General features: G+C 39.9%; 1 pseudogene; it reads right to left on the minus strand.

Annotated features, from left to right (window-relative positions):
* Nucleotides 1-484: 484 nt before the first annotated feature.
* LOC144256861 (ubiquitin-conjugating enzyme E2 D4 pseudogene) lies at nucleotides 485-1,607 on the minus strand (annotated as a pseudogene).
* Between the last annotated feature and the right edge of the window lie 9,870 nt (nucleotides 1,608-11,477).

An 11,477-nucleotide genomic window follows, 5' to 3' on the forward strand; every position in this document is an offset into this window, starting at 1 on the left:
CTAATAGCTTGGAAATATGAAAAGTAAATCCGAGTTCCTACACCATTCTAATAGATATGATAAATCTTATTGAGTCAAATTTTAAATTTTTTTTGTTTTTGTGTTATACATAAAAGATAAATCTATTTTGATATATTTATACAAGCATGAAAATTATCTTATTCTAATTAGGATCCCAGTCTTTTTTTTTTTTTTTGAAACAAGATCTGTTTATTTGGAATTCCAAAATAGGTAGCCAGTTTATGAGTTTACCTGAGACAGCACCCTTTAAACTGTGAAATGGTGTGAACACAATATTTAGTTCATATTGACTGAGAGAATGAAGTGTTAATTTCACATAGTTGTTGCAAGACTTTTTGTAGCTCACTTATACTAACAATATTAATATTGTGTACGTTATTAATTAAAACAGAGTTTTTTAATATTCCAGATGTTATTTTATGCATTTTCTTTTTTTTTTTTTTTTTTTTTTTTTTTTTGAGGGTGTTATGTGCTTTATATCCTGACATTTTCCACTAGCTGCTTCTTGGTGTGAGGAGAGATATGCAGCATGTGGCACTGCAGAGGAAGACAGCAGAAGCCACAGAATGAGACATCCGCTTTCCGGTGATGCTGTCCCATTCCTGGGAGCCTCCAGGATGCACTCAGACTCCTTGGGATGTGATTCTGCAGCAGACAGGATGCAAGGAAGCCCACTCTGTCCTGGGCACCCAGGACAACACTGAGTTCTAAAGGCAAAGGGCATGTAGTGAGGGGCCAGGCTAGGCCCCCATGTGGTGCCATAGTGAGCAGCAGCACCATTTGAGGCCAGGCAGGGGAGGCGTGCAGGGACTGGCCTCCCAGAGACGAGCAGATGAGTTGGGGCAGACCGACCCATTCCAGTGTAACCAGAAAGGTTGTGGATCATAGTTACAATGGTTGCTGATTAGGCATCAAAGATGTGACATTGTCAAAGCCACCATGGCTGAGAATGGCACCAACATGCTGCAGCCAAAGAAAGTGGGTGGCCCACATGTGTGAAGAATGGGTGGCACTCTGTCAGTGGCTTAGCTGACAGCTCAGAGCTTCACAGGAAGACCTCTTTGCCTGGCCAGCTTCTCTTGAACAATGTCTCCCACGAAACTTCCGAGGCACTTACATAGCATATTTCTGTGTCCACTCTCTTGCTAGTCTGTTGTACTTCTCTCTGTCGGCCTTGTAGGTGTGGGCTATTTCTGGCACCAGAGGGTCATCAGGGTTGGGGTCGCAGAGCAGGGAGCAGATGGACAAGAGAACTTTGGACACAGTTAGTGCTGGAGACCACTGTGACCGCAGGATGTCCAGGCAGATGCTGCCATTGCTGTTGATATTGGGGTGATAGATTTTTGTTGTGAAAGCGACCTTTGGGGGCTTGAAAGGGTAATCCGTAGGAAAGTGGATGGTCAGGAAGAAAACACCTCCTTGGTAAGGACTGTCATTAATCATCACCCACAGGTCCTGCGGAACACTGGGCAGGAGGATCCCTCTGCAAGTCGGTCAGTTCCTTCTGGATCCGCTTCAGCGCCATCCTCTCCGCTGCTTGGGACCGGGCGGCCCGGCGGGGCTGCCTGAGGCGGCCCGCTGCCGGCTCGGCCCGCATTTTCTTAATTAAGCTTCTCAGCAATCTGAAAGGATAAATTCTATTATTTCCCCTTCTTTAAGAATGGGGAAATTGAAGTTTAACAATGATAAGACTAAGAGCAAGCATTTAGGGAAATGCACAGCAGGTTCTTGAATTCAGGTCTCTCATTCAAATCTCACTCTGTTATCATTAGAAGAAACATCAAAATTTCTTTTTTTTTTTTATTGGTCGTTCATAACATTACATAGTTCTTAATACATCATATTACACGGTTTGATTCAAGTGGATTATGAACTCCCGCTTTTACCCCGTATACAAATTGCTGTATCACATCAGTTACCCTTCCATTGATTGACATATTGCCTTTCTAGTGTCTGATGTATTCTGCTGTCTGTCCTATTGTCTACTATCCCCCCTCCCCTCCCCTCCCCTCCCTTCCCCTTTTCTCTCTCTACCCCTTCTACTGTAAATCATTTCTTCCATTTGTATTCTCTTGACTTACCCCTCCTTTCCTCTTATATGACATTTTGTATAACCCTGAGGATCGCCTTCCATTTCCATGCAATTTCCCTTCTCACTCCCTTTCCCTCCCACCTCTCATCCCTGTTTACTGTAAATATTCTTCTCAAGCTCTTCGTCCCTACCCTGTCCTTGTTTACACCCCTTATATCAAAGGAGTCATTTGGTATTTGTTTTTTAAAGATTGACTAGCTTCACTTAGCATAATCTGCTCTAATGCCATCCATTTCCCTCCAAATTCTATGATTTTGTCATTTTTTAATGCAGAGTAATACTCCATAGTGTATAAATGCCACATTTTTTTTATCCATTCATCTATTGAAGGGCATCTAGGCTGGTTCCACAGTCTTGCTATCGTGAATTGAGCTGCTATGAACATCGATGTAGCAGTGTCCCTGTAGCATGCTCTTGTTAGGGCTTTAGGGAATAGACCGAGAAGGGGAATAGCTGGGTCAAATGGTGGTTCCATTCCCAGCTTTCCGAGAAATCTCCATACTGCTTTCCAAATTGGCTGCACCAATTTGCAGTCCCACCAGCAATGAACAAGAGTGCCCTTTTCCCCGCATCCTCTCCAGCACTTATTGTTGTTTGACTTCCTAATGGCTGCCAGTCTTACTGGAGTGAGATGGTATCTTAGGGTAGTTTTGATTTGCATTTCTCTGACTGCTAGCGATGGTGAGCATTGTTTCATGTACTTGTTGATTGATTGTATGTCCTCCTCTGAGAAGTGTCTGTTCAGGTCCTTGGCCCATATATTGATTGGGTTATTTGTTATCTTATTGTCTGATTTTTTGAGTTCTTTGTATATTCTGGTTATTAGGGCTCTATCTGAAGTGTGTGGAGTAAAGATTTGTTCCCAGGATGTAGGCTCCCTGTTTATCTCTCTTATTGTTTCTTTTGCTGAGAAAAAACTTTTTAGTTTGAGTAAGTCCCATTTGTTGATTCTAGTTGTTAACTCTAGCGCTATGGGTGTCCTATTGAGGAATTTGGAGCCCGATCCCACAGCGTGTAGATCATAACCAACTTTTTCTTCTATCAGATGCCGTGTCTCTGATTTAATATCAAGCTCCTTGATCCATTTTGAGTTAACTTTTGTGCACGGCGAGAGATAGGGATTCAGATTCATTTTGGTGCAAATGGATTTCCAGTTTTCCCAGCACCATTTGTTGAAGATGCTATCCTTCCTCCATTGCATGCTTTTAGCCCCTTTATCAAATATAAGATAGTTGTAGTTTTGTGGATTGGTTACTGTGTCCTCTATTCTGTACCATTGGTCCACCCGCCTGTTTTGGTACCAGTACCATGCTGTTTTTGTTACTATTGCTCTGTAGTATAGTTTGAAGTCTGGTATCGCTATACCGCCTGATTCACACTTCCTGCTTAGTATTGTTTTTGCTATTCTGGGTCTTTTATTATTCCATATGAATTTCATGATTCTTTTATCTATTTCTACAAGAAATGCTGTTGGGATTTTGATTGGCATTGCATTGAACTTATAGAGAACTTTTGGTAATATCGCCATTTTGATGATGTTAGTTCTGCCTATCCATGAGCAGGGTATGTTTTTCCATCTTCTAAGGTCTTCTTCTATGTCTTTCTTTAGGGTTCTGTAATTTTCATTGTATAAATCTTTCACCTCTTTTGTTAAGTTGATTCCCAAGTATTTTATTTTTTTGGGGGATATTGTGAATGGAGTAGTTGTCCTCATTTCCGTTTCAGAGGATTTGTCTCTGATATACAGGAATGCCTTTGATTTATGCGTGTTGATCTTATATCCTGCCACTTTGCTGAATTCATTTATTAGCTCTAATAGCTTCTTTGTAGACCCTTTTGGGTCTGCTAGGTATAGAATCATATCATCTGCAAATAGTGATAATTTAAGTTCTTCTTTTCCTATTTTTATGCCTTTAATTTCTTTTGACTGTCTAATTGCTCTGGCCAGTGTTTCGAGGACTATGTTGAACAGAAGTGGTGAGAGAGGGCATCCCTGTCTTGTACCAGATCTTAGTGGGAATGCCTTCAATTTTTCTCCATTCAGAATGATGCTGGCCTGTGGCTTATCATAGATTGCTTTTACAATGTTGAGGTATGATCCTGTTATCCCTAATTTTTCTAGCGTTTTGAACATAAAGGGATGCTGTACTTTGTTGAATGCTTTTTCTGCATCTATTGAGATGATCATATGGTTCTTATTTTTAAGTCTATTGATGTGGTGAATAACATTTATTGATTTCCGTATATTAAACCAGCCTTGCATCCCAGGGATGAATCCTACTTGATCATGATGTATAATTTTTTTGATATGTATTTGAATCCGATTCGCCAGAATTTTATTGAGGATTTTTGCGTCAAGGTTCATTAGAGATATTGGTCTGTAGTTTTCCTTCTTTGATGTGTCTTTGTCTGGTTTCGGAATCAGGGTGATGTTGGCCTCGTAGAATGAATTTGGAAGTTCTCCCTCTTTTTCTATTTCCTGAAATAGCTTGAAAAGTATTGGTGTTAGTTCCTCTTTAAAGGTTTTGTAAAACTCTGCTGTATACCCATCTGGTCCTGGGCTTTTCTTAGTTGGTAGTCTTTTGGTGGTTTCTTCTATTTCCTCTATTGTTATTGGTCTGTTTAGGTTGTCTATATCCTCCTGGCTCAATCTGGGCAGATCATAGGACTCAAGGAATTTATCTATGCCTTCACTATCTTCTATTTTATTGGAGTATAAGGATTCAAAGTAATTTCTGATTATCTTCTGAATTTCTGAAGTGTCTGTTGTGATATTGCCTTTTTCATCCCGTATGCTAGTAATTTGGGTTCTCTCTCTTCTTCTCTTCGTTAGCATGGCTAAGGGTCTGTCAATTTTATTTATTTTTTCAAAGAATCAGCTTTTAGTTTTGTCAATTTTTTCAATTGTTTCTTTTGTTTCAATTTCATTAATTTCAGCTCTGATTTTAATTATTTTTTGCCTTCTACTTCTTTTGCTGTTGTTTTGCTCTTCTTTTTCTAGGATTTTGAGATGAAGTATGAGATCATTTATTTTTTGGTTTTTTCTTTTTTTGAGGAATGAACTCCAAGCAATGAATTTTCCTCTTAGAACTGCTTTCAATGTGTCCCATAGATTCCGATATGTTGTGTCTGTGTTTTCATTTAACTCTAGGAATTTTTTAATTTCCTCCTTGATGTCTTCTAAAACCCATTGATCACTCAGCAACCTATTGTTCATTCTCCAGGAGATGCTTGATTTTTCCTTTCTTCTTTTATCATTGATTTTCAGTTTCATTCCATTATGATCAGATAAGATGCATGGTATTATCTCTACCCCTTTGTATGGTCTAAGAGTTGCCCTGTGACATAGTATATGGTCTATTTTTGAGAAGGTTCCATGTGCTGCTGAGAAAAAAGTGTAGCTACTTGAAGTTGGGTGGTATAGTCTATATATGTCAATTAAGTCTAGGTTGTTAATTGTGTTATTGAGTTCTATAGTTTCCTTATTTAACTTTTGTTTGGAAGATCTGTCCAGTGGTGAGAGAGGTGTGTTGAAGTCTCCCATGATTATTGTATGTTGGTCTATTAGACTCTTGAACTTGAGAAGAGTTTGCTTGATGAACACAGCTGCACCATTATTTGGGGCATATATATTTATGATTGTTATGTCTTGTTGGTGTATGGTTCCCTTGAGCAGTATGAAGTGTCCTTCTATATCCCTTTTGATTAGCTTTGGCTTGAAATCTATTTTATTAGATATGAGTATGGACACTCCTGCTTGTTTCCGCGGTCCATATGAGTGATATGATTTTTCCCAACCTTTCACCTTCAGTCTATGTATATCTTTTCCTATCAAATGCGTCTCCTGTAGACAGCATATTGTTGGGTCTTGTTTTGTGATCCATTCTACTAGCCTGTGTCTCTTAATTGGTGAGTTTAAGCCATTAACATTTAGGGTTATTATTGAGATATGGTTTGTTCTTCTATCCATATTTGTATATTGATGTTACTAAACCTGATTTGTTATCCTCTTTGACTACTTTCCCCCCTTTACTGTCCTACCTCCCATTGTTGGTTTTCAATGTTATTTTCCATTTCCTCTTCCTGTAATGTTTTGCCAAGGGTTTTTTGAAGAGATGGTTTTCTAGCTGCGAATTCTTTTAACTTTTGTTTATTGTGGAAGGTTTTAATTTCATCTTCTAACCTGAAGCTTAATTTCGCCGGATACACGATTCTTGGTTGGAGCCCATTGTCTTTCAGTGTTTGAAATATGTTATTCCAGGATCTTCTAGCTTTCAGAGTCTGTGTTGTGAGATCAGCTGTTATCCTGATTGGTTTACCCCTAAATGTAATCTGCTTACTTTCTCTTGCAGCTTTTAAAATTCTCTCCTTATTCTGTATGTTGGACATCTTCATTATAATGTGTCTAGGTGTGGATCTCTTATGATTTTGCACATTCGGCGTCCTGTAGGCTTCTAGGATTTGGGATTCTGTCTCAATCTTCAATTCTGGGAAGTTTTCTCGTATTATTTCACTGAATAGACTGTTTATTCCTTTGGAATGGAGCTCTGTGCCTTCCTGTATCCCAATGACTCTTAAATTTGGTCTTTTGATATTGTCCCATAATTCTTGGATGTTCTGCTCATGGTTTCTTAGCAGACTTGCTGAGCTGTCTATGTTCTTTTCCAGTTGAAATACTTTGTCTTCATTGTCTGATGTTCTCTCTTCTAAGTGATCTACTCTGCTGGTAGTATTCTCAATTGAGTTTTTAAGTTGGTTTATTGTTTCCTGCATTTCTAGAATTTCAATTTGTTTGTTTTTTATTACCTCTATCTCCCTGTGAAATTGATCTTTTACTTCCTGGATTTGTTTGTCAATGTGATCTTTCATTGTCTGATTTTGCTGTCTCATGTCTTCCTTGAGACTCCAGATCATCTGAAGCATATATATCCTGAACTCTTTATCTGATATTCCATCTGTTGCAGCTATTACCTCTTCTAAAGTTGAGTTGACCTGCATTGCTTGTGGTCCTTTCTTTCCTTGTCTTTTCATACTGCTCGCGTTTCTTTCTGCTTGGTGCAACTGTTGTGTTTTGAAATTTACCCCCTATTTATTTATGTTGCTCTTGTATACTTGAAAAGTCTCCCTTGCAGGTGCGGGCGGCGGCTGTGCCCCTACTCCAATTGGGGTGACGTGTCTACCACGCTGGCGGCTCTCTGGGCCTGTTCCGGGAGTGGAAGGCGGCTCTGCTCTGTCCCTATTCCAATTGGGGTGTCGTGACTACAATGCTGGCAGGTCGCTGGGCCTCTTCCGGGCGTGGGCGGTGGGCTTGGCTGGCGGGATTCCACCGAATGGCAGTCCCTAACCTCCCTGCTTGCTAATTAATGGCTTCTCTGAGGCGCCACGCCTTCTGTAGCTGCGGGGCAGGCCGCGCGAATCAGTTGGCCTGGATCTCCGGGGTCCTGCTGCTGGCTGTTTTGATGTTGCAAGCTGTTGGAGAGTGGTGGTGTATTCTTCAGCTTTCCCGGATGGTGGCCGCTGACTGCCTCGGTGGAGTGTCCGCTGTGGGGGATGGGACTGTACCGCTTCCTTCCCCTTCTGAGATCCCGTGCTCGGCCCAAGGGTCCGTGTGGGCTTGGCTGGTGGGATTCCACCTAATGGCCTTCCCTAACCTCCCTGCTTGCTAATTAATGGCTTCACTGAGGCGCCACGCCTTCTGTAGCCGCAGGGCAGGCCACGCGAATCAGTTGGCCTGGATCTCCGGGGCCCTGCTGCAGGCTGCTGGGATCCAGGATCCCAGTCTTATAGTTACTTATACATGATGTAGAGCTTCACTAGTAGAATACTCATATATTAAAATAGGAAAGGAGACAACCTGTTGAAGGGTGTTGGAAGTTGGAGTCTAACTGGGAGTAAGCAGGGAAGCTGTATATGGGCAATCTACCTATTTATTGGACAGTATTATTTTCTTTTGCAGTTTCAACAAATAATGGGTTCCTAATATACCTACTTTTATTCAACATCATTGTTGCAATAGGAAAGAAAAAGAAATAAAAACTTCAGGAATTGGAAAGAAAACAATTCACTATTTATAGGTGATGTGTGTGTGTGTTTCAGAAACTCAAATTTCAGATTAAATATTAAAATAAGAAAAATATAACTAATACAAATTTAGCAATATACCCAAACTCAGGTTCATTGTGTTAGTTATATTTCTGTTATTATAATAAAATATATAAGATAATGAAATTTAAAAATATGAAAGGTTTGTTTTGGCTCACAGTTTTGGAGAGTTCAGTCCATTTTTTGTTGTGACCTGGTTTCTTTTGGGTCTGAGGTGAGGAAGAATATCATGATTAGAAATTCCTGGTGGAAAAATCTGCTTACTATTTGGTATATTTGGTGGCCAGGAAAAGAGAGAGAGGGAGGGAGTGTGTGTTGGGGGGGATACACCACAATTTTCTTATACAGTACTTGCCCATTGACCTAAATCTTCCCACCAGGCCCCATCTCTTAAAGGTCTTCACCACCTTTTAACAGTACAGATCTGAGGAACAAACCTTTAATGCATAGACCTTTGGGGGGATATTCCAGATCCAAACTCTCACATCAAAACACAAAGTTTCAATTTAGTTTTTATAATGCCAAAGAGGAAACAAGGTTTATAAAAAGATACATTTTAAAATAGGATAAAAAAACTGGAAATAATTTTTAAAAGTATGCAACATCTATAAGAGAATTTTTAAATTTTGAGAGCTAATGAGATAAGCTATTAAATATTTATAGTTTGGGAAAACTCAATATTATAAACGATTTTCTCCCAATATCATTTATATATTGGATGTAATTCCAATCAAAATCCCTGTTTGGTAGAGTTTCATATGTTCATTATCAAAGCTATATGGAGCTCTTTCCTTTTTTCTCTTCTTGAACATTTCAGTTCAAAATCATGATGACAAAGTATGGGGAGAAAAAGAGGAAGTCATGATAACTTAGAGTGAGAAGTTGGTTCCTGGATGAAATGATGAGGGGATAAGTATGAGAGTCATCCTACAGTGTTGAATCCAACTGAGTATATCCCAGAAATGAGGATGAAATAGAATATGGCATCTCGGACTGAACAGGGCTAGGAGGTACCCACACAGGGAAGGACATACAATATAGGTTTTTCAGCATCTGAGGGGGACTCTTCATCCGAATAAGAGGGTGACCTGGCACAGGATAGCTTAGAAAGGATGGAGTAAAGAGGGAACTTGGGAAGGAGGATGTGGGAGACAACCTGATGAAGGGTGCTGGAGGTTGGAGTCTAATTGGGAGTAAGCAGGGAACCTGTATAGGGGCAAGGATAAGAAACTGATTACATACAAGGGATTGAACAAATAAGTGAATATACTAAGGATAAAGGGAGCCAGATGACTATTAGAGAAAAGGAGTTATGGGCTGGCGGTGAAGCTCAGTGGTCAAGCACATACCTGCCAATGCACAAAACCCTGGGTTTTATCTTTAGTATGGAAAGGAATAAAAGAGAGAGAGAGAGAGAGAGAGAGAGAGAGAGAGAGAGAGAGAAAGAAAGAAAGGAGTTACTAAAATGATATCATTTAAAAGAGTGGAGCTTACCAGGTGTGGTGATAAACAACTGTAATTCCAGCAACTCAGGAGACTCAGATATAAGGATCACAAGTTTAAGGTCAGGCTCAACAACTCAGTGAGAATCTCAGCAACTTAGCAAGATCCTGTATTAAAAAAATAAATAAATAAAAGGACTGCAGATGTGGTTCAGTGTAAAAGCACCCCTGGGTACAATCTCCAATATGAAAAGAAAAGAAAAAGAGAGGAGTGTGAAATTTCCACATACAAAATAATGATAAGGAGGTGGAAATGTTAATTACTTTGGTTTGATCAGTACATATTGTATAAATGCATCAGAGTACTCCACAAATATGTGTAATTATTATATATTAATTAAAAATTTTGAAGTTTAAGGAAGTGTAGAGATTCAAGATGGCCAATTAGAGGAAGGCTGTATTTCCAGTTGCTCTGTGGCTTGGGGTTAAAGCAGCAGAAGTCCTATTTCTCAATGAGGTGGGTTTAAAGAGGTAATCCACTGAAATTTAATATTGGACAGTTGGAGTCTGAAATGATAGTTGAGACCCAGAAATTTGAGTGTGTTGAACAGAGATCAAGAAAAAATACATTAGATCTAAGATAACTGCTATAGCAGACCCAGCAGTGGTGTTGGTTCACCACAGAATAGAGGGATAACAAATATAGAGAGGAACACAATGGACACATTTAGCATGGAAAATCCTATTAAACAGAAAAGTAGCCTGAACTCTCTTGACCCAGAGATTGCACAGTTATCAGGTGTTTAAAAAGTGCTCTGTGTTTCTCAACTGGTAAATAGAGAACTGAGGCAGGGAAGCATTATGAAACCATGAAGTTGCTGACGTAGGAGCCTGGGAGATCATAGCAAATATCCATACTATCTCAATAAGTACCTACTGTGGGCCTATGATGTACACAGCAGAATGTGAGTGAAAGAGGCACAGAGAAGACTGTACCCAGGGAAATTCAAGTCAGAGATATGGAGAGGAATACAATTCACTTTCTCTTTGAGTTTGGTGTCTTATGTGATCAGCTGAAGAGTCAGGAAACTGAACAGATATACATGTTTACACTCAGGAATTAAGGCTATGAAGGCTGTAAAAGTGGGCAGTGGAGTGTGTGAGACCTATGAATGGTTGGCTTCCCTACTCCATGAGTAGAATTTGTGGGAGGCTCCTGAGATCCAGAGTTCCAGCAGACCTCACTGTCTGCCAGAACTTAGCAGTGTGTAGATCTAATCTATCTAGAGCTGATACAACCTAACCAAGTTCATAAGCCCTGATTAGAGCTAAACTCCAGCTGCCTGAACTGCTGCTCCACTTAGAACTCTGCAGCAATACTACCTTGGGAATGCATCGATACTGTCTGTGTGGACAAATCTCCAATTAAAGAAACTCCCATTCCAACGTAACTTGTGCTGGTCAGAAGGAAAATTGAAAACAATTTCAATCAATTTTCAGATTTAGACCATTCCAGGTGGTAGCTCAGTGAGCAACTAAAAGACGGGTTAATAACCCTCAGCCTTTGTGTTCTCCCCATGACCCAAGAAGAAACAGAAAGGATGTTAGGCATAAATAGCTATCAGTCATCCATCCTCATCAAAAGTTTTGATCATCCATCTCAGTGGAGACTTTTATTTTTTAGTAAGAATTTTTTTCTTTTTTGGGTGATCTTTGGTGTTCTTGTTGTGATCACCCCCCCCCCCCCACCACACACACACATTTTCTCATTTTTAGAATCTTAAAATGATTGTTATTCTTCTTTGGCTTATCTTTTGAGG

Source organism: Urocitellus parryii, chromosome 9 (assembly GCF_045843805.1).
Source record: "Urocitellus parryii isolate mUroPar1 chromosome 9, mUroPar1.hap1, whole genome shotgun sequence".
Lineage (NCBI taxonomy): Eukaryota > Metazoa > Chordata > Mammalia > Rodentia > Sciuridae > Urocitellus > Urocitellus parryii.